Source organism: Nylanderia fulva, unplaced genomic scaffold (assembly GCF_048542155.1).
Source record: "Nylanderia fulva isolate GAGA-0341 unplaced genomic scaffold, ASM4854215v1 Scaffold7, whole genome shotgun sequence".
NCBI classification, from domain to species: Eukaryota; Metazoa; Arthropoda; class Insecta; order Hymenoptera; family Formicidae; genus Nylanderia; species Nylanderia fulva.
This window is the reverse complement of record NW_028190807.1, coordinates 3,826,603-3,854,374: the sequence shown is the minus strand read 5'-3', so window position 1 is coordinate 3,854,374 and position 27,772 is coordinate 3,826,603. Positions and strand designations below refer to the sequence as shown.

The window sequence follows — 27,772 nt, the reverse complement described above, 5'->3', positions numbered from 1 at the left end:
CAACTTGATACATTTGCGGTGCTATCTTTTTGAAATATAGTTATTGCTTTTCATAATGATAAGATTGTTTTTTTTCAATGAAAAATGAAAGGTCAAGCAAGAAAGGGCTAACAGTAAAATATTATATTAAAGAGAGTAATGTTTATAAAATGATATAAGATTGATAAAGAACTGTTACGCACAATTTTCATGATTTACATAAATTATTTTGAAATTATGCCAATTATCTTTTTTTCTTCGCCATTTTATCTTTTCTTTCAATTTTTCTATCTTCTATCGCGATGTATCAGGATGTGTTTATCAGAGTACATACATTAACACTGTATATCTACAATTTAAAAATGTATGTGGTAATAACGAAGCACATTATTTACATATTAAATGTTTGAGATAATATTTTATGCTCCTCTTTCTTAAACTGACGAACGCGAGAGCCTGAGGTAGCCGCTCATAACGAAGAGTATCAATCATTTCGGCCGTCGTAGAATTTGAATAAATGTGCGTCGTAAATGATGAGACGTGGCGAAAGCTTCTACAGCATCAGTGGTGGAGGTAGATTCCGGTTAGAATTAGTTCGGACGTGTCCCTGTCTATCAGTGTTTATAAGGCATCCTATATTCGTGAACCTTGCACAATTAAAAAAAACAAGAAGATAAACCCGAAATAAAAAAAAACAGGAAAAATGAAAAGAGAGAAACGAACTGAAAGAACTAGAAGGACGATTATCATATATCGGTCGTAGATCTCGCGTTTGTATAACTAGGGAATAAAACAAACAGAGGAGGGCCCCATGTGGTCGACCGATCTTCAGGGTCGGCAATTATGAGCCCCCTGCGGGGCCCGATATCTGCTTGCCCGTTCTTCCGTCTCTTTCCTTCTCCCTATCTTCCATCGCCTCGCCTCGCCACGCACTGACCACGCATCGGTGGCATAGGTGAACAAACAGGAATGTACTGAAACTACCACACTTTCCCACCTAGCCAAGATAAACATCACGCAGTAAAGTCGCGTCGTGGAATCTGCGTCTCGATGGCGCGTATCGATGACGTAAATGCGGAATAATGTTACTCGATAGACCCCGATCATATTTTAGGAACGATCCCAGCAAACACAGTATATAAATAATAATAATATATGATATTTTAAATCGAGCCAATTAAGAGCCCAAGCGCGAAAAATTAATTTTCGGAACTGTATCTCTTGGTTTGAGATTACTAGGTTCCATATATATAAATTAATCTCGAACTTTACATATGGAGAAAATTTATTATATAGCAGTATTAATTTATATATGGAACTTAGTAATCTCAAACCAAGAGATACAGTTCCGAATAATTAATTTTTCGCGCTTGGGCTCTATTGACCGATTTAAAATATCATATATTATTATTATTTAATATTGTGAGCCGACAAAAATATTTTCTATCTGACAGTATATAAATGTTATATACTTAAGCATATTACATGTAACGTATATGTTAGTTGTAATTTCCCACTCATAGATGTAACATTTTTAATATTACATATATTACATTGTAGTTATATTGTCATTATATCCCAAAATAGCACTGACTTATCAATACATCAATGTGCTATTTGGTATATAATTATAATATAACTACAATGTAATATATGTTATATTAAAATGTTACGTCTATGAGTGGGAAATTACAACATGGATGTTACATGTAACATATACGTTATATTACCTGTTATATTCCGTTTTATTATAGCAATGTAACAATTACATATCGGTGTTTGCTGGGATATAATTGGCATTCTGGAAATTACCAAGGAGACAAACGTTAATGAACATTGTGACGAGTTTTACCGATGTTACAACACCGAATTCTTTTTTAATGTGATTTGTCCGCGGACACCGATGCGTTTTTCGTTACTTAAACGCAATGTCCCTCGCGAGAGATTCAATAATCGCTCATCAACGATCCTATCGTGTTTCTCGGGGGTCATGCCTGAGGATTTCACCGTGTCGACCTGTCGTCTCCGTTACATCTCGACGGACTTGCTCGTGAATAGGACGTACGAACTCATTCGGGTTCTCTTAATTGGAATTCTCTTTAAGAAAGAACGTTGGAGCGCACCTGGAAGTGAGTCGAGGAAAGACCAAGCGGGAGAAAGAGAAAGACAGAAAAGAAGAAGGTAGAGAATAACGAGGAGAGAGAGAGAGACTGGTCGTTCACGATCGAGACACGCTCATTAGTCGACGATGTCCCGAGGGTAGGCGGGAGGCTTCGTCGAATTCGTAGGCGATGGATCACTCGATAGTCGAGCCGAGACTTAAGCGATCGTAATGCGCGGCCACAGAAGAGGATGCATCCAGGAGTGGCCCCAGGAGGAGACTGTATCTCGGGCCGCGCGTTGCTGCACCCCTTTGTGCATATCTCCTCTTCTGACTCGCTCCTTGCCGATTGCGCGTCGATTCCTCCCCGTTCTTCTTCCTCCGCCTTTTATAATGGTCCAGGCAAACGTATTTATCGTGATTTATCGTTTACACGGGTCTCTCCTTTCTCTCCCTCCCCCGCTTCGTCGTTTCTCTCTCCAGCTTCTTTTCTTTGTCTGTTCTGTAGCATCGTACGTTAAAGATAGAGGATGCACGTCGCGCGATTACGTCGAGAATGAATTATTGATAATCGAAAAAAAAGTATCAATAACGAAAACAAATAATTAACAATGTGCTACGTAAATAGAGTACATATATTTCGTCCCAAATTTGATGCAAAAAAGTCGCTTTTTTCTTTAAATCAGGTATATAAAATCTTGTAGCTCTAACATCTTGCAGTGAATAGATAATTATTTATGTCGTGCATTTCACATGTATTATTTGGAAAAAAAATTATGTCATGTACAATTACTCGTAATGATGTGTAATAATGATACGTCGTCGTCGCGACTGCATATGTTGAAGAAATTGAGTCGGGTTATTCGTAGAGACAGCAATGCGAAATAAGATCGTAAAATAATAATTGATTTTCTGCCTTCCTTATTAGCATATCCCTGTATGAGCTCGAAAACCCCATAAGAGATATTTTACCAAAGCTAGATACTTAAGTATAATGCGATAGAAAAATGAAAGATATCGTAAAACAAAAATCACATTTTGCATTGAGAGAAAAGGTGTTAAATCATATCAATTAAAATTTCTATTTGCTCGTGTATTGTATAAAACAACAAATGTATTCAAAAAAGGCCTACTTATCGAGCAATATTTGAGATGTTGTATCCAATTAAAATTTATTTTATAAACAATATATTAAATTACAAAAAAAACCTTCCATAAACGTTTCAACCGCACGCGGTCTTCCTCAGTATAACAGTGTTACGTAATTTATAATTCTTATAAAAAAATAGATCATCCTATTCTTAAACTTACTAATAGTCCGTTAATTCGAGTCGAGAATTTATTAAAAATTTATGCGTGTTACAATTTGTCATATTTAATTTATAAAAGTATTCGCCGTAATCTGATCTTATGATGTTGGATCTCGTAAATTATTTCTTTGTTTTTATATATTATTAGGTTTTTTTGTAATTTAATATATCGTTTATGAAATAAATTTTAATTGGATACAACATCTTAAATATTGCTCGATAAGTTGGCCTTTTTTGAATACATTTGGTGTTAAATCATATTTCAAAAATTATATAAAATAATTCGCTGTTAATTTTGGTGTCTTCCATGTATATAATATTGAATTTTCTACTTGGAGAGAGAAAATTGTAGATTCTTTAGGTGAATCTAACGGACTATCGAGCTTCGGAAAGGGTAGGTCACACGGGACATTAAACTCTGCCGTGTCGCAGCGGATCGGGTAGCTCGAATTTTTATGGAAACCTGCTCTGCTGTGGCGCCTAAAGCTTCCCTATCCTACGTGGTATAGTTATCGCAGACACATGCTGCGAGTATCCCCATGGGACGCCCTGTACGAAAGAGAGAGAAAGAGAGAACAAACGGGCGGAAAGGAGCGAGGGATAGAAACCGGACAGGTGGTCTGTGCTATACGTTAGTGCACGCTCATTCGCAAAGAAGATACCATTAACGAGGGATATGTGAGCGCTGTGAAAAATCCGAGACATCGGGCCGTTTATCAGCGATCGCAAATAGAAACTTCCTCGTAGATCATGCAGTGCCAGAGATTCCCAGGTTCACGCTAGCTAGAGAGATATTTCTGTGACTCATTTTATATCCGAGATTATTAATAATGTCATTTTATTATTCATACATGTAGTAAGTATACATTGTGTAAATGTGTAATGTATGCTTATGCAGCCCGATATGATCTCTTGTTCTATTTTTATCTCTTTCTCTATGAGACATCGATGTTAAAAAAATTTTTCAATCGGGAACACATATGTATAAAAGACTAAACGAGAATGACAGGAGGGCGGACTGTGACCGAGCACCGGTTTAATGTTATGCGGCCTTCTTAGACGATGCATATGTATGACATCGGTTTAATATAGTGCAAGTGACGTTATAATAATGCAACTATAATTATTTTGCAGCCCTGCCACCGCGATATGTCGTCTAACGACAGTGCAAAGTTTCTGTCCACTTCGTTTTAAACACAGCCATTGGACCGTATCTTGTTCCATTAATTTTACCACGTTATCTCTGCATCGTTGCGATTATAAACATGTATCAATAAATAATAAAGCCTGTCAGAGCTACTTGCGGCAGAATTGCCATGCTGTCAATAGCTTCTTTGATGAAGAGAAAGAGAGAAAGAGGGAGAAAGAGAGAGAGAGAGAGAGAGAGAGAGAGAGAGAGAGAGAGAGAGAGAGAGAGAGAGAGAGAGAGAGAGAGAGAGAGAGAGAGAGAGAGAGAGAGATCCGCTTTTCCTCTCCCAAGTGTGATGCGTTCGCAATCATTCTTTGAATTATGTATCGGGAATTTCGAAATAATAACTCTCGTCAGGTTTGATAAATAAGCGTATAACTCTCGATCGGATCTAATGCCTTGCGCTCGCGTATACATCACCGCGTTATTATTAATAAAAACTGTGTGGAGATTCGAGAGGCAATAATTACTCTTCTGACAGTCTCGTTGCGCATTTTCTGCCGATCGCTTGGGGTGCGCGGACGCGTATCGACACAAATTTGCATATTCCGCATAATTTAATCGATCCACGCTTTCGATGGGATTCGACGTTGTGGTAGCCAATGACCAGGGGGCAGTTTGCGCGAAAAGGATGCAGTTAGTTTGGTAAACATTCATCAATTCGTGGGCAGGGCGCAGCGCGAGGTAGAACGGGGCAGAACCCGAAGAGCAGGCAGGCTGGAAGGACCGGGCGGGTTCATTCTCAACAAGGCAGGGGTAATCACTGCTATTAGTGCGGACATTACTCCGGTGGTCCGCCAATCTCCGTAACACTCCATCATATCGATGCCCCGAGATCTTTTAGTGGTGTAGAAAATGAATTTTCCTACAGATTAGTATAACAGCTTTACTCGCGATAAAGTTACTCGTATATAATTGCGCGAAATTATTCGCTATTAAGCTTCTTGAGTGATTTGCTTTCAAAAATTATCTCGCGACATTATATTATTAATCGGAAATATATTTAAGCAACAATTATAATTGAAGCATTTAATCGAAAGTTGCGTAATCATTTATTCGACTCTATTTCTTTCGAATCCAAAATATATGTGTGACGATGAATGTATATCTCTAAATCGTCGACACCTCGCTGAATCGCGGAAGTCGAAACGTGTCATCCTCATCCATAAAAGTGCCAGCGACAAATGAGCATCCGAAATCTCCTCTCGTACTATAGCAAATGATTTCTCTCGCGGTGCCGGTTTCTTCGGCGGTCGTTATAGGCGTGACGACCGATTATCCTCGAAAGGTATGATGATGGATATCATAGGCAACTGTCTCGTGCCACATCAGTTCTGTCAGCGACTGCAGGTAGGCGGAAAGCTCGTGGGTGTATCCGTTCTATAGATACGCGAACCCAGCTCAGTGTTGAGAGTTTGCCGGAAGGTATAAATATATACAGGGTGTCTCAAAAGCATCGCCTTGCTTTTTAATAACAGGTTTCGCGTACCGAGTTTCAATCCCATACGTCGCTGTTTGTTCGTCACATGCATAATTGCTAAGAATGCGTGCATTTCAAATTGTTCTCCGTACTCGTATAACACAAAGTAGTTCCGCGTTCTCCTCGTATTTCTCTGACACACCCCATATATGTATTCGTACGAGGGATACGATACGTATCAAGGGACGACGTTGCCACAACGTTAGACGTTGATCAAGAATGGCGCAATTTAGGCAGTCGCGTTATGACTAAGAATGTGAGGAGTTAATTACTGGCTTCAGCGACGTCGAGTCAACGCGGAGAAGAAGAGAGCTTCGGATTCTTTTTCCAAAAATTATAACACTTTTTCTTCTCAACGTGAAAAAAAAAATGACAACATTATTGTATCGTCTCGCGAATAAATATTGAAAATCTTTCGTCGCGTTTAAGCCGAAACGTGTAATCACGAAATCGGATTGCGATTATACTTGCCATTCTGTGGGTTCCTTCGTTGCCCCATCAATACGGACCTGGAAGAGAACTAGTCGCTGGCAATATAGGCGGGGCAAGGCTGGATCCGATTCAGAGTGTGACGGATGGCGCCCACCTGTGGATTCATTCACTAATCTGCTCGCTAAGCAAACAGCCTGAACACACCCCGTCATTATCGCTGACGGCGTAAGTAGCGCCCGATCTCGTCCTTACCCGATATTTATTATGCCTTCTCCGGTTCTCCCTCACTCTCTCTTTCTATTTATCTCTCTTTCTCTCTTCACTTCCTGTACGGTCCTCTACAACAGGCCGCGGATTGAGCCCATTTTCGCATCACCCTTTCGCCACATTGATTTTCGAGCTCTACGGGTGCACGTTGCCCCGCAATTATCGATGGGCGCCCGGTGCATCGGTGGTCGCGTGTGCCATCTGGATACGTGTCTGGAATGGAATTTCAGGGCTATACGTATCGCGCAAATAGCTACTTTTGATTCCGCGTGTGTATGGAAGCGAGCTCGTCTATTGATTGTTTCGCGATACGTGCACGTCATCGTGTTCTTGCAATCTGCGTGAAGATTATTTTAAGATATCCATGAAATAACATTCGTATTATTTTTAGAATACATTAAAAAAGCTACTTTTATATTACATTATTTATATTTTTTATATTAATATTTATATTCCTGATATTAATATTTATTTTAATATATTTATTCATATTATTTTAGTAAAAATTATGTACGTACATATGTGTGTAAGAAAGCTATCACTATAATAAGTAACATAAAATTAATGATTGTAATTCACCTGCAAAAACAAATGAATATTAATTAACGGATTACGAGAGTATCCTATTTTTAATATTATTCCACAGATTGTATATCGTGAGATGGTCATCGATGCAAGAAGATAATTCTGTATAGTAAATCTGATAATTTCTTGGTCGCGTGCGCAACGGCGGTATCTAATTATTTCTGTCTCTATTGCCAGGTATCGTTCACGATGATAAGTAAGCTCATCATCGTGCCAAGCATTATTTCGCGACGTGTCTTGACCGCGAAAAACGAACCTTACGCTCTGCGAGATAAAGGGAAAACACTTCTATCCATGTGCCTCTTTCCTGCCTTTTCTGCCATTAATCACCGACGTGTCTCGCACGAGGACACGCGACGGGGGCCCGAGGCGCATTTTCAAGCGCGTTGCAAAATAAGCGCGAGCCGCGACGCTCTATACGACGAATCGATTAATATTAATGAAACCGATACGCGACAGCGCGCGAGCCCGCAAATCTCACGCATGAAGGAAGATAGGCGCGTGACAAAAATATATCTGTCGCGTCAATATCAATGCCAGATGATAATCCGTCATCGCGTTCTTAACGCGACAATATTCTAGGTCGGGACGATTCATCGATTAATTCGATGATTTCATCGGCCATGACGACGATGTCATGCTGCCCTAGATCGGAGGGACCAATCTGTAAAAGGAGATTGCGGGTAAATGCTTCTCTCCCGCCAGACTCTGTGTCTTCGTATCGCGCAATCGAATATACACACTCAACTCCAGACATAAATTTGTACTGCACGTTATCGAAATACCTCTTCGATCGTTTCGTGGAGTATTTGGCTGATAAGCATACGAGAGAGAGGAGATCTGCATACCTTGCAATAATCTTAAATTGGTCATCATCGCCTCGATAGAACGAGACACGGACACAGACTGAAATAATCGGTATTGCGTATCCGGTTTTGCCTTTAGAAGTGCTGGTCGACGAAGCGTGTAATTTGTCGCGGAGATGCAGGTTTTATTTCTCAATTATGCAAAAATGGGACCGGACAACACGGAGAAATCGCCGATATTTAATCCATTGCGTAACGCAATAATTGGTGTCGCTGTTTCTATTTTATCGCATTTCGTGCTGATCTACAAGACAGAGATGTTTCGAGTTCCAATTAATTTTGATCTATCATAACGAAGCAAATAAAAACCTTAGACATCCCGAGTGTTCGATGTCATCGTGCGAGAAACTGATGGAAATTAATGATCGTACACCCGGTCGTGGATCCCGTTCAAAATTTTGAAATAAACGTAAACTATTATTACGCATCGCGCACGTCGATCGCTCGTTCCCGAGCGATTTTTATTATTCCATTAATCACGCATAAACTGATGACGTTGGGAACGTTAGGCGCGTCAGCTGTCGCGCACGATTTTCATTCACGACGTGCGTGCCTGTCGATTCGTGTGCGGCGAAAAGAACGCTGCAAAAAGAAGGAGAAACGAAAAAAAAAGCCTAGTTATATATCGACGAGAGACCAAGATGGGACGAGCGGATAGGCAGGAAACGGGAATGTGTTACTGACCCGGGGAGAGCGGGCTGGTAGTTAAAACTGTACGCATCCCATAATTTAGCGATTATTTTGACAAGGGTATGATCTCCTGACAAGTTGTTGGCCTTATGGCTACGCTCTGAAATATAGCTATTTAAATGGGCACTTAGAGATTCCATAACGAAATACATACTTTCGAGGAAAACGTCGCGAATTGCCAAGTAACCGCGCACTTTTAATCCTTGCAGAATTTTGTAATTGAGGAAAAAGCATATTAAAAGCAATGAAAGAGAAAGAAAGAGACAAAAAACATCGGTAAAATCAGTTGACTCGTGCAAGCAGTGTGTAAACCGATAAATTAGCAGCTGATTATACACATATACAATTATCGATAATTCACGAGAGCGTGCGTGAAGTAATTTATAAACTATTGCATGCATTTCGCAAGCTCCGTGTAGATAATGACACGGTTGATTACAGTCGCGTGACCGAAGGTAAGGAGTGAGAAAACGGGCAAACGCGCGGAGGAAAAAATGCGCAAATTATTCTAAGCATAATTTATCATTTTTCAAACATACAGATGAATGGAATAATGTCCTTGAGTATGCTTGTCCCCCTACTTGCGATCGGATAATATTCCTCGATAGCAAGTAGAAACAAAATCGAAGAGAAACGTTCTTATTGACTTTCAGTTCTACATTCAATTCGCATTACCTGTATATCTATAAATCGACATTGAAAGAAGAAATATACGAGTGTACAGAATTCATGTCGATGCTCCGAAGAATAACGCCGCGATTAATTCTCGTTACACGAGATTATTCCTGGCTGATGAGTCGTTTTAAAACGGCATTCGCGAGCGAATTAATATTTGACAAGCATAAATCATACGACGTTGCGCTCAACGGGATACGAATGGCAGAGAGGCAGGCGAACTCACAAAAGAGTACTTCTTATTCTTGGCAGCCATAAAAACGCCATGAGCTATACCGCTCGCAGATTATGGGATTTGTACCGAAGTCGTTTAGTGCAGAACGGTGTAAACGCGCGATGAAAAAAGATAGAAGGAGAAAGAGAGAGCGAGAGAAAGGGAGTTGGACTTTGCCAAGAGATGCCGGTAAAGCGAAAGATTGCCTCTTGGCTCCTACGGCAACGATTATCCGGTTGTTAGTCGGCCGCACGAATCGATGGAAGAGAACGTTGTTCTCTCCGAGTCTGCTTTCGGCACGCTGTCATGCAACATGCAAAATCAGTTTTCGTCGGCCATGAGTCAATTAGCTGCAATAATCGAACCTGCGTCGCATACTTCATCCACAAAACCTTATCCCTTTTTTATCGGCTTTGTTGAATCTGCGTGTTGAATATTATTCCATTTTTGATAAACTGTTTTCTTCTTCAATTCATCTGTCATTTCTTGAATTTACGCTAAATATTCTGGAATGGTTAATAAATCAAAATCCAAATATCGTATTACGTTATTCACACTATATCACTCCGTCGTGCATGTGGATTTTGTGGCGACAGGTTGCGTTTTACGTCGCTGAGCGTATTCGGTAAACCGCCGAACGGGTTGCGGCATCTTTATTCATGCACGTCGTTACAATGTTTGCTTTTAATGGTATTTGAAGGAGCGGTAATATACCACACTGTGTGAGAGCGGGCCCACACATTCGTGAATATACACAAATACCTTCCCCACGAGTGTAAGTGCATGCGTGTAGAAGAAGGGAGGTCCGCCCGCGGCTGGAGGCGCGACGTATGTTGAGTTATGGCGCAGGTTAATTATACAAAACATTCAATTATACTTCCCCACGAAACCCACACGAAACCCGGTTCCTATCTACATGAATTTTTGCACACCGACACGTGTACGTGTCCTAAAACGCCTGCAGTTTGCAGGGACAGGTTGGACGACGATTATATAGATTCGCAAAAATCGAAACTGGCGATCAACTTTCCAGGTTAACATCGAACTCTTCGTGGCGAGCGCAAAAATCTCACCTTTCCACCTCTTCCTCTTCCAAAGATAAAAAAAGCGCCGAGAGAAAGCGCGTGGCGAAGATTTTACGTTCATCTCGGGAACCGATCTCTTTCTCGAGACCGGTCGACGAATTCTGTCACGGCAGGGGAATGTGTCGCCGTGCAGCAGTTGCGCGTATAGTTTATCGATTGATCCTGGTCCCGAAGGGTACCATTTATCACGGTCTAGCTAGATCCTTGAGATGCCTTAAAACAAAAGCCACGGAGGAGTAACGGCGTATCTTTCGAGGTATAGGAGAGGACGACGAGGAGCGCGCGAGAGATGGCGAACCGAGGTGGGCCCCGACGTGGCGTGGGGCCCCACGACGGGGTCCCGATCATCGGCGGTGGGGCAAGGGGGAACTCATAACACAGAGATTTTACGCGCCGGCGCCGGCGCCCCCCGCGGTCTCAGACGCCGCGATCATAATGCTGAAGCCGAACGAACGACGGGTATCTCCGAGACTATCGCATGGCGCTCCCCGAGAGAGCCTCTCTCGTCTTCGGACATTTAGCTGTTTTTATCGGTATGTTTGTTACATAATGTTATTCGCATCCCGGGACTTCATTTTGATTGAAAAAAATTCGCGAAAATTCAGGAATAGCGATACGTCTTCGTTAATATAAGCAAAATTAAGAATGTCGTTTTTGCATATCTTTTTTATACACTTTCGATATTTTATCGGGATGATGATATCTCCGCAAATTTTATTTTTCGCTCAAATTTTGGTTTTTTATTGTCAAAACGAAACGCTGTTCTATGAATGATTGCTTATGAGTGTATCTATTTTTTACTTCGATAATTTTTTTTAGAATACCGATCACACAGCACGATCGGTTATCATGTATCTATCGATCGTGTATAACGGTTTCGAAGAAAGCGTACCTGAAATGATCGTGGTCGATCATTAATTACTGGAATTTATTAATGGCATGCGTGAGCGCAGTATCATTGTACAAATCGCGTTATGACTGGTTTTCTCGGTTGTACGATTGATTTATTTTTCGACCTTGAATTTTTTTTCATGTCGTGGTAGGTCGGAAGAGCGCGAAGAAGCGTTCAGCACAAGTTTGGTCGTTGTTGCCGTGACTACTGGATTCGAAGAACGGTTACGAGAAACAAAATCTAATCATAGTTCTGATTTTATAAACGCGCTCTATTAATATTAGTTATTCTTGCGTCATTTTATATATGGACTCAATTAATAATATAAGAAAAATTCCGTCAAAGTCACGGAGCTGAAAATAGATGATTTGCTTCGTGAACGTGACCCAGCACCAAAGATACTTCGCAACATCATTGAAAATATTATAAAATCTATGATATGATGTATGTGTAGATCTGTGTGTACGTATCTGTATATTGTGCATGTATTTCTTGGCAATGTCAGAAAATTATGGACGCAACTCTATCCCGAAAAATTATGATATATACATACGCTGTATGTCTCTGCGTTTAATTTACCGTGAAGCTCTATCCTAAGAAGGAATCCCGCTATCAAAATATATCTTCGTCGCGTCGCGCGAACCTGCAAAAGCAGGTAAATTGCATCCGCTCGCTAGGCGGAAGATTGAGGATATTAATTTCGCAAACGAGAGCCCGTGGTATACGTATAAAATTTGTTAAAACGCCGACGGGCACGAATGGTACCGCGCAAATTACCACGCAAATCTCCGTCGATAGACAATTATGTGCGTCGTCGTGGAATATAATAGGAATATATTCGCGCCGCGCGATTCGCAACAGGATCGAGTCCGGATAAGAGGATCGTTCTGGGACATCCTCGTACTACACATACAACCGAACCTCTAATCGTAAACCATGTTTTCCGAGCGACGCGCTGTACGTATGTACGCGTCCTCGGAGAAACCAACGGGCCTTGTTTTCGCCTCGATTTGCGTGCGCGGTCTCCACCCATTACCATGAAACATTCTCCGTCTGGAACAGGTAGAAATACGGGCGAAGAAGTACCTACTCTCAAGAAGGTCTCTCTCGATGCCGTCTCGGGTTTCCGCAGGCTCGGAACAGAAACGGGAATGGACATTCCCGACCGGAACGCGGCTCGTCGCGCGGGAATTGACGCAATCGCGCGGCATCGCGAGGGACTCCACGAATCAGCGGAGCAACGCGGTACGCAACCCCGACACCGTAAACATGATATATACCGCGGTCCTGGACGGACACCGATACGATGACGATGCGCGGATACGATTTCCCTGTATCATCTTCCCTCGCGTTCGAAACCTATTCATTGTTTTATATATAGGGACCGTAAAGATGTCAGGCAATTAAAAGATTCGCTTGATTTGTTGCGTGGACGCGATGGTGTGGACAATATGGTTTGACGTGTCTCTCGAATAGTGAGGACATCTGACATTGTAATTGTTGTTGTTCTATAAGACTTTGCTCATAAACGTCGCGTTGTGATATATCCACGAGCTGTATATTATGTTCATAATATGGTACAACGGTTTCGAGATAAATAACCATTGTCAACTGTATATTTCGCTTTGATATTGCTTATTAATTTGCGCGATCCACGTGCTCGATCAGAGATACCTCGACGTGAACGCGATAACGGGATAGCAGCGAGATTTTCCAGCATTTTCAAATTATTTAATTTGCGCACGCTCATTAATTAGCCATTAAATAATAATGAACGATAGATGCTCTTGGAGATATAGAAATTTTATATGTAGCTATATTATAAATATGAAATTTGCAATTATCGAGCAAGACCTTTTTATGAAAAAGCAAAATTCTATTACGAGCTATGGTAGAAAAGTATAACAGTCTTTTAATGAATTTTTCTGCGAACTGATGTTTTTAACAACTAGATCTTTAACGGTCATCTAATGGTTCTTATCATGGTGGCAACACGGATACTCTAATATCGCAAGAACCTCGTAAGTTCCCATTGCAAGATTAGGTAGAAAGATCCCGTGACCAGACCCGCCACGTCGCCGACGAATGAAACCATCGCGTGGGTTATTTAATTCTCAGATGGCGACGTAATCAATCTCCGCGGCGGACAACAGGCCGCATCTTTGCCTGCCACCGATGTCTCTAACCAGAAACCGCCGATGGTATCTCACGGGAAGAGTTCGTGGTTAGCCGTCTGCCGTCGGCGACGACGGGGACGCCGAGAACGACGGCGGAGATAGCGACAATGTAGGCTGCAAGTAGAGAAAGCCCGAAGAGACAGACTGAGAAAGGAGGGACAACGACGACGATGACGATGTTTTGGTAGGAGATTAAAACAATGGGGTCGGTCAGAATGAGAGAGAGAGAGAGGGAAAGATAACGCGGGTGTGACAGCTCCGCGCTGTATCCACGGGCCGTGGACTCGGATGGACCTTAACGAGAACCTCCTAATAAATAACCGGCAAGTTTGAGCTCGTTTTCGTCTCCTTTTCCTGCGCTCTATTCCTCTCTCTTTCTGCTATCCTTTTCTCTTCGGACACTCTTCGTGTTCCGAGAGCCGCACGAGGATGGAAGGTCGAAGGGATGGACCCAAACAGGCCCCAAACATGAAGATGGATGTGGTCCGAGGCGCCGCCGTCACCTGGCAGGCCAGGTTCCACCAGACTTCCAGTTGTACTTTGTGGCGAACGGAGAGCGGCTCAGCTGCGACACCTTGCTTCGAGGAAAAAACCGGCGAATAGATTCGAACGCTTGTATTAGTTTGATTTTTTTTTTTTTTTTTTTTAAAGAACGCGACAATTGATGGTGTGAATTATGAAAAAATGTTACCAATATTTATAAGTGTCGCTTCTCTTCGTCTTCATTGCTTAACTTCATCTCAAATTTTTTTATTTTTGATAAATTTGATAAAATTCTAGAAAAAAATGTTATTGGTTTCTAACATTTTTGATGGTAAGATTTTATTTTCTCTACGTAATTATTCAACTATGTGCATATCGTACGTTGTCGGTGTATTTTCGATACCTGCTTGACTCGGTAACCTAAGGGATTCACTTATCTTCTACCCGATCGTCTTCACGCATATTACACTCTGAGGAAAACAGCGCGAGTAAAAAAAAGGGGATGCCCACATCCTGCACGGCAACTCGTGAGTTCTGCCGCGCGAGTAACAGGATCAGGTTACTCTGTTGGAAAAAGGAAAAGGGTCGAAGTTTTTAAGAGATCCCGACTGGCGGCGGTAGCTTAAAAAGATCTTGGCAAAGAAAGGGTTAACCTATCGTTTTCCGCGAGATTGCACGCGAAACATTTCTCAATAATTTTCTTTCGCTCTTTCTTCGTGTGTCTCTTTTAGACTAATAAAATAAACGCAACATTCGCAGGCGTTTGTGTCTATCACGATGCGTGGTTCAACGCTGTTAAAGTAAATCATATAGTAACACCGGAGGAAATAATTGGATAATAATAGAATCAAACTCTGAAAGAGGAAAATTCTAAGAAAAAAAGTAAAGGATTAAAAATCATGTCTCTCCGCTTCTTCGGGCCCACCCTGTCTCCCGATAGGAAGCATAAATCTTGGGCGGATCGGATGATTGACGTCTATTTAATAGAAACGCAACTATACAAGGATGATGTGGAATAACATTAACTTGTTCGGGAGTCGAGGGGGCTGGTCTCGCCGCGACGGGTGGTCATTGTACCTCGTGGACCCCTGCGAGCTTCGGCCTTTCTCTCATTCTTATGCCTGCCAGCTCCCTCGTAAAGTCAAACGTTGACACTACCCGCGGGACACCGACTTCACGGTTCGAAACTCTTTCTCTTTCTATTCTTCTTATATCTCTCGCATACTTTTCTTCTGTTATTCGCTTCCTTTTCTCCACCCGCGAGCTCTCTTTCTGTTGCGTGTTATCCTTATATTATTATTATTATTACTAAACTCGCGAGCATCAGCAAAGAAGTACAAGTCCGACATACATCGATTTACTATAAAAAATCGCGGATAATTTTGCTTATCGGAAAGTATCGCTTGGACATTACGAGTATTAAACATGTTTTCTATGATAATAATAATAATAAGTTTTATCGTATATATTTAATCGAATATATTTAATTATATCCGAGCAATTTAGAAATTTATTTTTATAGCGACCGTGGGAAATGATATTATGTTGTCGCTTGATTTAATGACATGTAAAATAGGCTCTTCGTGTCTATGTATACGAACGATAAGCAAGAATGAATAAATAAAAAAGAGAAACGCTGAGATTGCGTGTATCTCAAGTTTATAAATTGCAAAAGAGAATCGAAGGAATAATTTTAATAATATAATTATGTGAGCGGTTTCTTCTCTTTTGCCTGTCATCATTGCTTTCTTCTTCGACGTTTTGCTGGTATTATTTTCTTGATTCTATTTTTATTCTTCGTGTTATAAATTACAATGAGTAAATGTTGCTATAAAACGGCATGCAACTTTGTGTGTGCGAAACATCGAGAAAATCTTAAAAATAAATCGTGCGGGATTGGTTTGTCGCGTTGCACATGTGAATGAGGTATTTCAGCATCGTTCGTTAAATTAGGAAGTTTACGGGTGCATTAGCAAACTTAACGACCTAATCAGAGCAGCGCGGCATCAGAAGAGAATTGACGTGAGCATCTTGACGCGGGCTCGACGCCTTGGGCCAAATCAACAATGCCTTTTATCTTTTCCGATGCTTTTTATATATCCTTGAAAAATAATATTTTTATATATTCAGCTCAAAATATATTACGTTTTCTCACTCTTCCGTTAAATTATAAAAATTTCTCCAAATGGGCATCATTGTAAAGTAACGTATCAAATTTAATATATAAAATATTCGAATTTTTATTTTGAAAAAAAGTTCTCTTGCTCATACACAACAAAGTACTCGGTAACATGATATCGGTCATTGTGGTTCCGTGCAATCCTAGTTGTACTTTAATGCCAGCTGACCGAAAGAACTACGAGCCGGAGAATGAAGAAAAGAGCCTTAAAAACAAGAGAAATATGAGATGCGAATAAGAGACGAGGCGAAGAGGTAAAGCAAAAAGGGCACGGCTGAAGAGGAAGCGAAGGAAGGGATTTACTTTTCGCTTCGTCGGTGAGATCAAGGCGGCGCCACGCCTTCGGACCGCCTCCTCTAATCATCGACTCATTACTCATTAGTGCTAATGAGCCACGCGTACCATCCGCGTACCCTACCTGCTTAGATACAATACATCTAGGAAATCGTTCGTGTGTACCTGGCACAATAGCTCCTGCCGGAGTAACCCAGCCACGTCTGCGGAGCACCTCTCTCTTGTCGCGCGACAATAACGTACACGCAACCCGGCTGGAACGTGCACGATCCATCCTTGGGGATCGATAAGGCCGCAACATCGGTTACATCGTGAAATGGAGCCGCCTCGCGGACGGTCAGGTGAGGATGATTAACGACAACGCTAATGGAAAACGTCTTCGTCCGTTTATTATGGAGATCCGGTATGGTTTTCGATGTCTGTGCGAAATTCCTGAGGAGATAACTCCGGATAATGTACACGTATGACGTCTAAAATCTCGCTACTAATGACTCGGGAATCGGAATAACACGGTTATCTGTGAAAGTTAAGTTATTGCGCAAACAAAGTGTTCTTAAAATCAATATAAACACACTTTAAAAATATAGATAAATTTTTTTAATTGGAAAATTCTTTTTTCACATATATTTATGAGACTAAATTTTTTGAAGACAAAATATGATATAGTTTTGATAAACTAGAAGACAAACTTTGTAAATGCTCAAGCAAAATGATGGTCATTATTTATATATGTATTTACCCAGAATTTATGTTTTTAATCTTGCGAGTGTACGCGTGAGCCTTCGCTGCGTGACGCTACGAAGGGGATGATTTTTGATCCTCTTATACTCGCAACATCCCCGGTTTCCCATAAAACAAGCCGTAACATCGTGCCCAGCGAAGCGACCACGTGTGACGAACGCTCGCGCAGAATGCTCTCAGAGAGCTGCGTCTCGTTACATCCGTCACAGCCGTCGGCCCGTAAAATTGGCGCCACCTGCCACCCTCACAGAATCCAGCTTCCCGTTGCTGGTGGAGATTCTGACTCATCCCATCGCCTCCAAGTATTTAATGCATTTATAATACGCGACTTAATGATCCTTAGCCTAACCCGTCATCTTCAGCGAAATTTATTACGAATCCAACAACCGCCTTGTGCCGCGCAAGGAACTCGCTTGCGTTATTCATTGATTCGACCCGTTCCCTCCTATATGCCCCATGGCTGGCGAAAATGGCTCCACATGACTGCCATTTCTTTTTTCACTGTCAAATATATGCGTGCGCAATTATTTTGAATCTATCGAGGGTTGAACACGTATCTCTGATTAAACAAAAAATTCTTGAAAATATAGATAGAGAAAGAATTTACATGCTTTATCTGTGATGCGGGAAACGACTTAATTAAAGTAACCGAATTTAGACGTTTATTTGTTCCTAGCTTAAAGGAATAAGGGATCATTACATTACATTAGGCCGCCCAATCGGAGGGGAAGAATCTGATGTCGCGCAGTTGCGAGGGTAGACAGGACTTGATGTACAAAATATAATGTGATTGTTTCCGAACCAACGGTCGAGTTGGGGATGCTCTGCTGACGATGACTTCATCCCCATTTGATTGTCATTTTCTGTCCATCTCAGACAATCATGCGCAGTAGACCGTGATGCTAAAAACGAGAAAGTTAATGGCAAATCCAAATTTATTTCGATCACACAAATCACATATACAAATTTTGCAACATAAAAACAATGTTATTTTATGTATGAACTGTCATACTGTTCATTATTAAAAATAAAATATAATGCAGTCGTGTGGTGTGCATTTGCATCTTGAGATAACATAATGACATTTGTACTTATACATATATTAAAAATGCAACAATGTTGTTTTATTCAACATTTTACATTTTGACGACCATTTTAATACTTGTTATCACAATTTAAATCCGTACCGGAAGTGTGATGTTCGTACTCTGCTTAGAATCGCGATATAAAAACACGTGTATAGGCGAAGATAGAGAGGACTCAACTAAGATCGGCAAGAACAAAGCTCGCAGATAGGCCTGCATTGTCCCATAGTTGTTTGCCCCGGAACATTTGTCCGGTACGCATTGTGCTATTCGATGTTCTCGCCGTGCAGCATTGGCTCCTCTCGCCAACTGCGAGGAAAGGATTACTGAAGAAATTCTTTAACGGCATTGTTGGCATTTGAATAACACGAAATATGATATGAGATCAGGCCTAGCTCCGCGTCCGCTTCTCCGCCTCCCTCATCTTGCTTTTGCCCTCTAAACTCGAGCTTGGGGGTCTTTAGGTGTAGGGTTACACTGCTCCAGATTGTTATTCGCCTGGATTAATTGTTGGCAGCTTGTCGATGAACGTCATCGCAGCGTATAATGGCGAAAAATATTTGTGAAACACTAATAGTGAAGCACTAGCACTCGTTCGGCTGATCGCCATAATGCAATGTATTCCTGTAATACATGCTAGAAGAGTTGAAGTCTCTCCCACAAGATCTCGATAATTATATAAACTCGGGTCAAATGCAGGGAAAGTGTATATAATTTAACAGTAAGATAGAATCGAACGTTGGTAGAAATCGACGTTAATATAATTTCCAAGTCGCCTAAGGCTCCATTTTGCTGCGCACCGCCCATTTCTCGAAGAACAATACTAATGTTTTTATAATATACGTTTATTTAGATTCTATCCTCTGGTTGAATTTTTATCACACGAGCCTTCACCGCACCTAATCTTGTAAATAATGATTGGTTTTAAAAGGTATAATTTATATTTCATTTAATTGAATTACAGTTTTTACTGTCTGGAACTATTATTTTATTACAATATATTATTGTATCGTAATGTTTCTTTTAATTCTTATATACCTTTAAATGAAAAAAAAAAATAATTTTATATATTTTAATTTTTATATAAGATATTTTTTTATAAACAATATACACCTTGCAAAGTAAAGATTCTAATATTGCAATAATTGACATAAAAGGTCATGTGTGAAACAAATCACGGACTTGGTGAAAGTTTGCGTAACCAAAAAAACACTTGGTTGTTTAAATTACCTTGCAGAGAAGCACTTAACTTTTTAACGTCGTCTCGTACGTGAACGACTACTGGTCACTCCGTCGCATTCTGCATGACTATTATTTCTCCTAAAGAACGTTCATAAACCAAACACTTTAGACATTTAGCAGGTATCACGATCTGTTTGGTATTCACGGTGTTGCAGACACGCGCGAACGTGGAACGAATAGGAATATTTCGTTGCGATTATAAAGTTTGTTTTTACTAGTCACGAGAGAAAGGATTGATGAGGTGACTCGCGTTGAAAGACGGATCTCGTTGAGAAGGTTACTCGAATGAGCGACGCGTGTGAAATATTTCCAAGAGATGGAGATTCAAGAGTTAAATCTCTAATCCAAACACTTATACTACAAATTTTAAACACACATACACAATTCAATTTATATTATCAAACTTAATAGAAAACTGCCACTAAAATGTTATTTTTTTCTCTTTTCAGGTGAGTACATACATAGACATATAATACAACAATCAGTCGTTCTTTCGAGGCCCACTTGTTCTCAGCAGCTATCGGTGAGTACTTTAGTTATCACAAAAAAAAAAAAAAGAAAAAACGAGACACCGGTAATAACTAGTCGCAGCACTAAAGAGAGTCAAGCACGTGTGCAGTTATAACTAACGCTTAGAGCGCAACCAAAAGACGCAGCCTTGCAAAGGCTGATCCGTAAAATAGCTCGACAGTTGCCGTCTTTGAAGATACGAGCGTAAACAGACGATACACTTGACATTATTGGAGAATGGCGATGGTCGGAGGCGCGAAAAGGTCGTGGAAAAGGACGGAAAGTAACGTCGAGAGGGTCGAAGAAAGTCGTAGGACCTACGGCGATAATTCAAGCAAAAGGATGCATCAATTCTACGGGCCCTTCGCCTCTCTCACATCCCGTGGCACTCCCCTGCCCAGAAATAGAGTGATGTTCGTGAGCGCTCTTTCTCTCTCGCCTGTTCCTCCTCTCGTCGGCGTTCCCACAAACTCGCGCCCGGTCTCTCTCCCTCGGGAAAAACCATCCCTCTCCTTCCGCCCCATCGTGCAACGTGCACTTTACAAACATAAATCTCCGCTAGCACGCGCAGGGGTCGACGCCACCCCCGGGAACTAATCGAATTCGGATTCGCGTCGATTTGACGTGATGTATCCCGGTACGTTCAAACGCGACAGGTTGCCATGGATTTTGCGAGGAAAAAAAATCATCATTATATACACACGTGAATAACATGGCTTGCGTCCAAATTCTGAATTAAATATTTAATTAACCATTTTTTTTTACGCGTGATAATATATGTACTGATACAGCGTTTCCATTATTAAATTCAAGAGTTGTTTTGCAACGCGTATTATACAATATAATAAGATAATATAGTAATTTATCTGAAAAAGCAAAGAATGAATCTCTGGATTGATAAATTAGAATTTTGCGGAATTGAATAACGTAATTGAAAAGCAAATGGATTTAATGCGCGCGACGCGAATTAAAAGAAATTAATTTATCGTGATAAATTGTGTCTCGCGTGCACTTAGACCGTTCTTTACCCCTTTCAGTATTAACGATATTATCCGAGGTCGCAGTAGTCCCGGGGAGAACGATTAAATTTCTTCGCCCTGAATTACGGGTAAAGGCACAAAATGTTTTAGCGCAACGTCTATTAACGTCGCGAATATGAACGCCGAATATATTATGAATATACTCTGCTTTATACACGTTTACTCTTGGAATTATTTATCTTTTAATCTCGCGTGAAAGCTTTGCTTATTGGCAAAGTGCTCTGTGTGTACGATAAAACTTTTCTCGTTGCGCAGACCGCCATCATAACAATTTTTGTCCAGGGTGCGTTTTATCGGATTGAGACCCACGTCGAGGTGGCGATCGTTTGTATCAATTTGCCGCGACTTATAAGAAAATCTACTCGTGAAATATAGCTATCTCAGGTTCCTTCTCAAGTTTTTACGAAATTGCGTTCTCCTCGAAATTACAGAGCCACGTGACGAAGTCGTTTGCAGTTTCCCTTTCGTATTTCTTTGTAAAAATGTGCTCGGTAATTGCTAAAAGAAAAATGAACGATTTCTGCGTAAAATAAATCGCAAATTTTCGCCAAGAAAAAATTGAGCGTTTATTTATACAAAATTACCAACTTTAGAATCTTCGATTTTAATTCTGTTCTCGAGTAAAAGAGAGAGACGAAAAGGAAGCGTCGCTGTGTTTCTTTCGGAAGTAGCAGCACTTAATAGCGCGTACGGCTCGTTCGAAAGGTCACAACAAAGTTACCACTTACAGATTTAAAGCCAGCGTCCGGAGATTCTCGCTTTCCACCCTCCCATGTGATTTAGTGAAACGCGTCTCAAGACATTTTCGGCCGCCTATTACATTTTGGACGGCAATGCGTACAGTAGAGTAACACCCGGCTCTGTAGAAGAAGCCACTTCTCCTAAAAACAAAGCTCGCCGTCTTTACAGGCGTCGGAGATCTCCACTCTCTCTCTCTCTTTTTCTCTCTGTCTTTTTGTATTCGGATAGCTCTTTTTCTCTCTCAGTTTTTCTCTCTCTCACACTTACTAGGATGTTAACCAGATCACCGGATGCCCGGGACACTTTTCTCACCCACTCGACGTCGTTATCTGCGCCATTGAGAGCGAGATGGCCATAAAACGAGACCTGTTTCGTGCCTGGGTCTTATATTGAAAAGTCCCATTAATTTCGCATTCTTCAGAGCAATAAAGAACACGTCTATCGGCGAATGAATTCGATATAACGTACTTATTGCGAGATAGGCCCGAGACGCAAATAAGGGGGAAGGAACGAACTGACATCGATGGACCGCAAGAAAGTCATTTATCGCGGTTACTTTGTAGTTTTACCGTCCGACGACTCTGTCTCGCGCTAACCGATGCTCGTTAAGCCCGTACGCAAAGTGGTGCGATTATTGCTACCGCGATAACACCTCCAGTCGAACTTCATAAAGAAGAGATTACCTAACGGCTTAGCTTATCTTATTAACCCTCGATATACCCTCTGTCGCTCGTTCCGCTTATCTTCTATGTTAATACCGAACCACTTATGCCAGATGCAAATCTCTTTCGTCGCGCTCTCGTAGATAATTATGCGTTTCTCCCGCTGTATTTGCGCGAAAGCGAACATAACGCAGTTGCAATGACGTAAAAGTGAGCCTCAGTCGACCAATTAAATTCTTTTTAATAATAGTAATTTTTTTTAATAATAGGCAGTAGGAGCCAACAAACTACACCTTATTGGTAATAAATTGATTAATTATGCAAAAAGATCATAATACACATACACGAACGTTTCAGTCCCTTCTTTTGGGCCTCCTTTAGCGTGGAATAATATATGCAGGATGTTTGATATAAGGTGTCACATCGAAAGTATAAAAGTAGATCTTGTTATTTGGAGACAATGTTTCCTCAGCATATTAGATATCAATAATTTTCGAGTTATAAGCGATTGAAAATAAAGGGTTTTTTTTGCAAATTAAGCCTTGTGAAAATAAAATATTAACAAAACCACATTCTCCAATTAATTTCAAATGGAGTTTACTTCAATAAAATTTTTATTTAGATACATGATGGCAAAAATTAGGAACATGCAAAAAATGATGGCTTCTCTCAACATTTTTGCTGAGGAAAAATCGTCTCCAAATAACGAAATCTACTTGTATATTTTCGGTGTGACACTTTATGTCAGACACTTTGTATAAGTATACAGACGACACGCAAAGCAAAAGAATAAAATTAACTAAAATTATCGAAAAGTAAAAAAATTAATTAATACATAAATTAACCGTAAAAAAGTTGTGTAATTCGCATACAGTTAGGCTAAAGACAAAAATTTTTTTTGCTGGATACAATTTCAAAAATTAATTCTCATTTTTTCCTATATAAATAAATCTCGTTAGATTAAAAGTCGTGCAAAATGCAACTTGGTCTCCTCTTGAAGTTCGTAAAGTCATCCTTGCAACGAGCAGGGCTTCCTCGGAAGGATTATACACGTGTAGATTGACGTAAAGAGCGCGGTCAGATTGATACCTCGATTCCGCGTTGCACGAAACGCTACCCTTCACGATGATCTCGCGTGTCGACGCTGCGACGCACATTCGGAGCGTGCGACGGTTCCCTCGCCGTTCTCATTAATGTTGCAGATCGGCACGCAATGGCCCCAACCGACACGGGTGCGATACACTAAGTGGTTTTGCTCATAAAGCTGTAACGGGCTCCGTAAGATAATGCCGTTAGTAAGCGATCCTAAGTACTGGAATGAGTACCACGGGCACAAGAGCGCACATGCGACCCGGGTCTCATCGCAATCGAGATTGCTTTCGTCGCGAACAAGTCAGACCATCGTCAATATTTACTTAACATTTCGACAAAATATAAACCGAGGAAAATTTGAAAAATTTTTTAAACATGTGTGTAATATATTTTTTTATTTTTAAGTAATATTTCAATTGTTATGTAATATTCTCTTTATTTTTAGCATCTCTTTTTCGTGAAGCCTATATGTACGTGCAGCTCGTTTTTGTTACTCTAGGTACAAGATTGATCGTAACACTGTGTTAATAGATTCTGTTGTCTATCGTCATCGTCATCGAATTTAAAAATTTATAAATAATTTCTATGGATGTGTGTTAAATGTAAATACGTTAGAGTGTAACAGCTATTCGTACACGTTATTACTAAAAGGTATCAAGCAATAACAATCTATAAATTCGAACGATTTATGCAAAAGGTTTTATTTCGCCGTCTTTCCGATGTAAATTGCGCGGTCTCCTAATTTATTGAATGCAGAAGAATACTTCACAATTCTCCAAACGATATTTACATTTTTCTTCTGACGCGATTTGCGAGCGCGGTTTAGATGGGGTCAACTAACGCTCTCGCGTTATTTTTATAATCTCGTTTCGGCCTCCATCGCGACAGCTTTCGTGGTCTTACAAACTCACGCGTGCATAAAGAGAAGAAAAAATTCGACGGGTAGTATCGCGTTACCGGTAGGTAAGATGCTTTTCTCTGCCTTTTTTTCACTTTAGGAGGGACGCTCGGTCGAGGGTCTAATAAAATTGAGACACAAGAGTATGATGAATTGCTTAAAATTCGAGCTGATATATAAGCTCTCATACTTTGAAGGCTGAGGTCTAAAATATAAATGGTCGTACCCTTTCGCGAATTAAGAATTCCAACGTCATTGAGAAAAAAAATAAAAAAAAATTGATGCACGGAATTGGATCAGTGGGCTAAAATTCGTATTTTTGATTGGTTTTAATTTCTTTTGCGATTAATCGATTAAATATAATTTTTAAAAGATATGAAAATCGATTATAATTCATGAAACATTTGTTCATCTCTTGAAGAAATAAATCTAGAAAATTTTGCGTCGCGTACAATCGCGAAAAACCAAAACTACTCCGATCTTGAAGAAGATCAGCTCGTTATTTCCCTATAGAAATCGTCCGGAGACAAACGGCGATCGTATGGTGCACATACGTACGTACATATCTCAGTATTACGATAAATGTAAAAATGACGAATACACATAATGCACAGTAATCTCGGGCAACACGGAGGAACCTTTTTATAGCCGATCGAGAGTCCATACAGAAAGAAGATTCTAATGAGAACTCGCTCATTCTCTCGCAAGATAAGCGTCGCGGTTGGATAACCCGTAACACGACGCATTCGTCCGTACATTCCTGTCCGGTTTCCTTCTTTTCTGATCGTCCCTACACCCTTCGTTCCCTACATCGTCCGTTTCGTACCATGCCAGCAGCATCCACTGCGATACGACTCTCTTCCCCATCCTGGCCCGATCGCACGGGTCTATCTCTTCAGCGTTCGTTTTCTCTCTCCTCGCTCTTTCCATCTTTCTTCCTTCGTTCTCTTACCTGAAAGATCGCGGCTCTCTTCTCCACCCCCGGCATCTTTTGTCTTATTATTTTGTCGGCGCGCGCGGCCGGCAGGTATATCTCTCCTTCTACACGGCACTTCTCCTTCTTTCTCTTTCTTTTCTCCGCGCATATAAACATCGCGGTTTTATCTGAACGTTTTATAGCGGAGAAGTCCCTGTCGGGGCCGAAGGGATCACCCCGAAGAAGGAGGAGAGCCGAAGATCGGTGCCGAAGAGGAGAAACACGGCCTACGCTCTTCTTCGACTCCTTCGCGATCCTCTCTCTTTCTGTCCCTGTCTGTCACCGTCTCCCTCTGCCAATTACAATGTTCGTTTTCGCGGATTCTCTGCCTTTGTCTCGCGCGATCTGCGCTGAATCCGAGGGACGCCGTTCTTAAAGGACCCGATGCAATGATAAAGCGTCCTCCGTGGTCTCCCCTTTGCAGGACATCGCTGTAAGGAAAAAAGGAAAGAGACGACCAAAGTTATTTGCATATACTGCGCTCGAGTCTCTTCTTCCTTTCATTCTCTTTTTTCGTTCTTTCTTTGCTCTTCTTACTGATTTTTTTCTATACATGCGATACTTAAAACGATCACACTTGCCGCTAAAATAATGAGGAAACAACATAATGCAGTCTGTCTATTTTTTAAACATGATCAAATTCAGTTGATTTAGCGATTCGATTTTTTATTAAAATTTTTTTAAATTAAATTTGATCAGTGACATGCCTAGATTAATCTCAAGAAGCAATTTTCCCATTGGGTGGCATTTTTATCAATAAATAGTATATAATTGAATTGCTAAATAAATTCGAGATCTTGATCGCGGACGCAGTCTATAATAATAAGTTCGCGTATATCATTATTATAATTGACGATCGTATTTTATCATGTCACCGCAGAGAATCCAGCGATTAAGTTTATTATAATGGAAAATAATTTATTGTAATTACCCTGTTACTAATCAGTGTCATGCCGTTTTTTTGTTGTCCTTGCGATTTACGAAGCGGTTGCCTATCAGCTGCCTTGAAAGTTGCAATGATAAGCATGTAAATTTGTACAACTCGTCGCGACGGTTTCGCCAAGTTACGTGATATGCAATCAGCCCATGATGTTCGAAATTTACAAACTTTTTGTTTGCGTGAGGATTTCTACAATGTGTTTTATTTAATCTTCCGTTGTGCCAGAAGGGCGTAAAATAAATTTAATAATAATGTAGCATCTCTCGAAATATTTATTTTTTATGCATACTGATATCAAACTGTAATATATATTAGCAAATTGATTTTCTCGACAAAATATATTACAGATTAAATTAAAGATTGTTTTTTTCTCTTGAACAACATTCTACATTTGTTTAATGATATACATGTAATTGCTATATCAATGCGAATTTCATTCCCTTGCATATTATCGAATAAATCAACATGTCTTTTCAATTTTTCCGTGTTTTTGAATGATAATTTCCGTGTAATTTGCGCGAGTGACTCGCATTACTGGTTTAATTAGTGCTAGATAATTACTTTTGCACCCATTAAAAAATAAGAAAAAAGACTGCATATTAGAGAGCGAGGTTTCATAATTCTTTCATTCGCGTATAACTACATGATAATATATGTATACACACTCACATATAAATAGTGTCCTAAAAATTACTTAATTTTTTCATGTTCTTATGTTACCATTTTAGTATATCGTTTATAACTAATGTTTAATTTTTCGATTGCATATGATTTATGCAAAATGTTTATGCTATATACGCATTAATTTATTAGATATCAATGTCTCTCAGATTGAAAGATTAGCATTGACACTAGAGCATTTATGTCAAAAAAAAGCGAGAGATTTCGTCCATTACTTAGAGACTTACTACCCTCAAAGGCCGCGCAAAGACCAAGATATTTAAAGT

General features: G+C 40.4%; 1 protein-coding gene across 1 annotated transcript in view; it reads left to right on the top strand.

Annotated features, from left to right (window-relative positions):
- rg (A kinase anchor protein rugose) overlaps positions 1–27,772 on the top strand; it is a 319,999-nt gene that overhangs the window by 255,980 nt on the left and 36,247 nt on the right.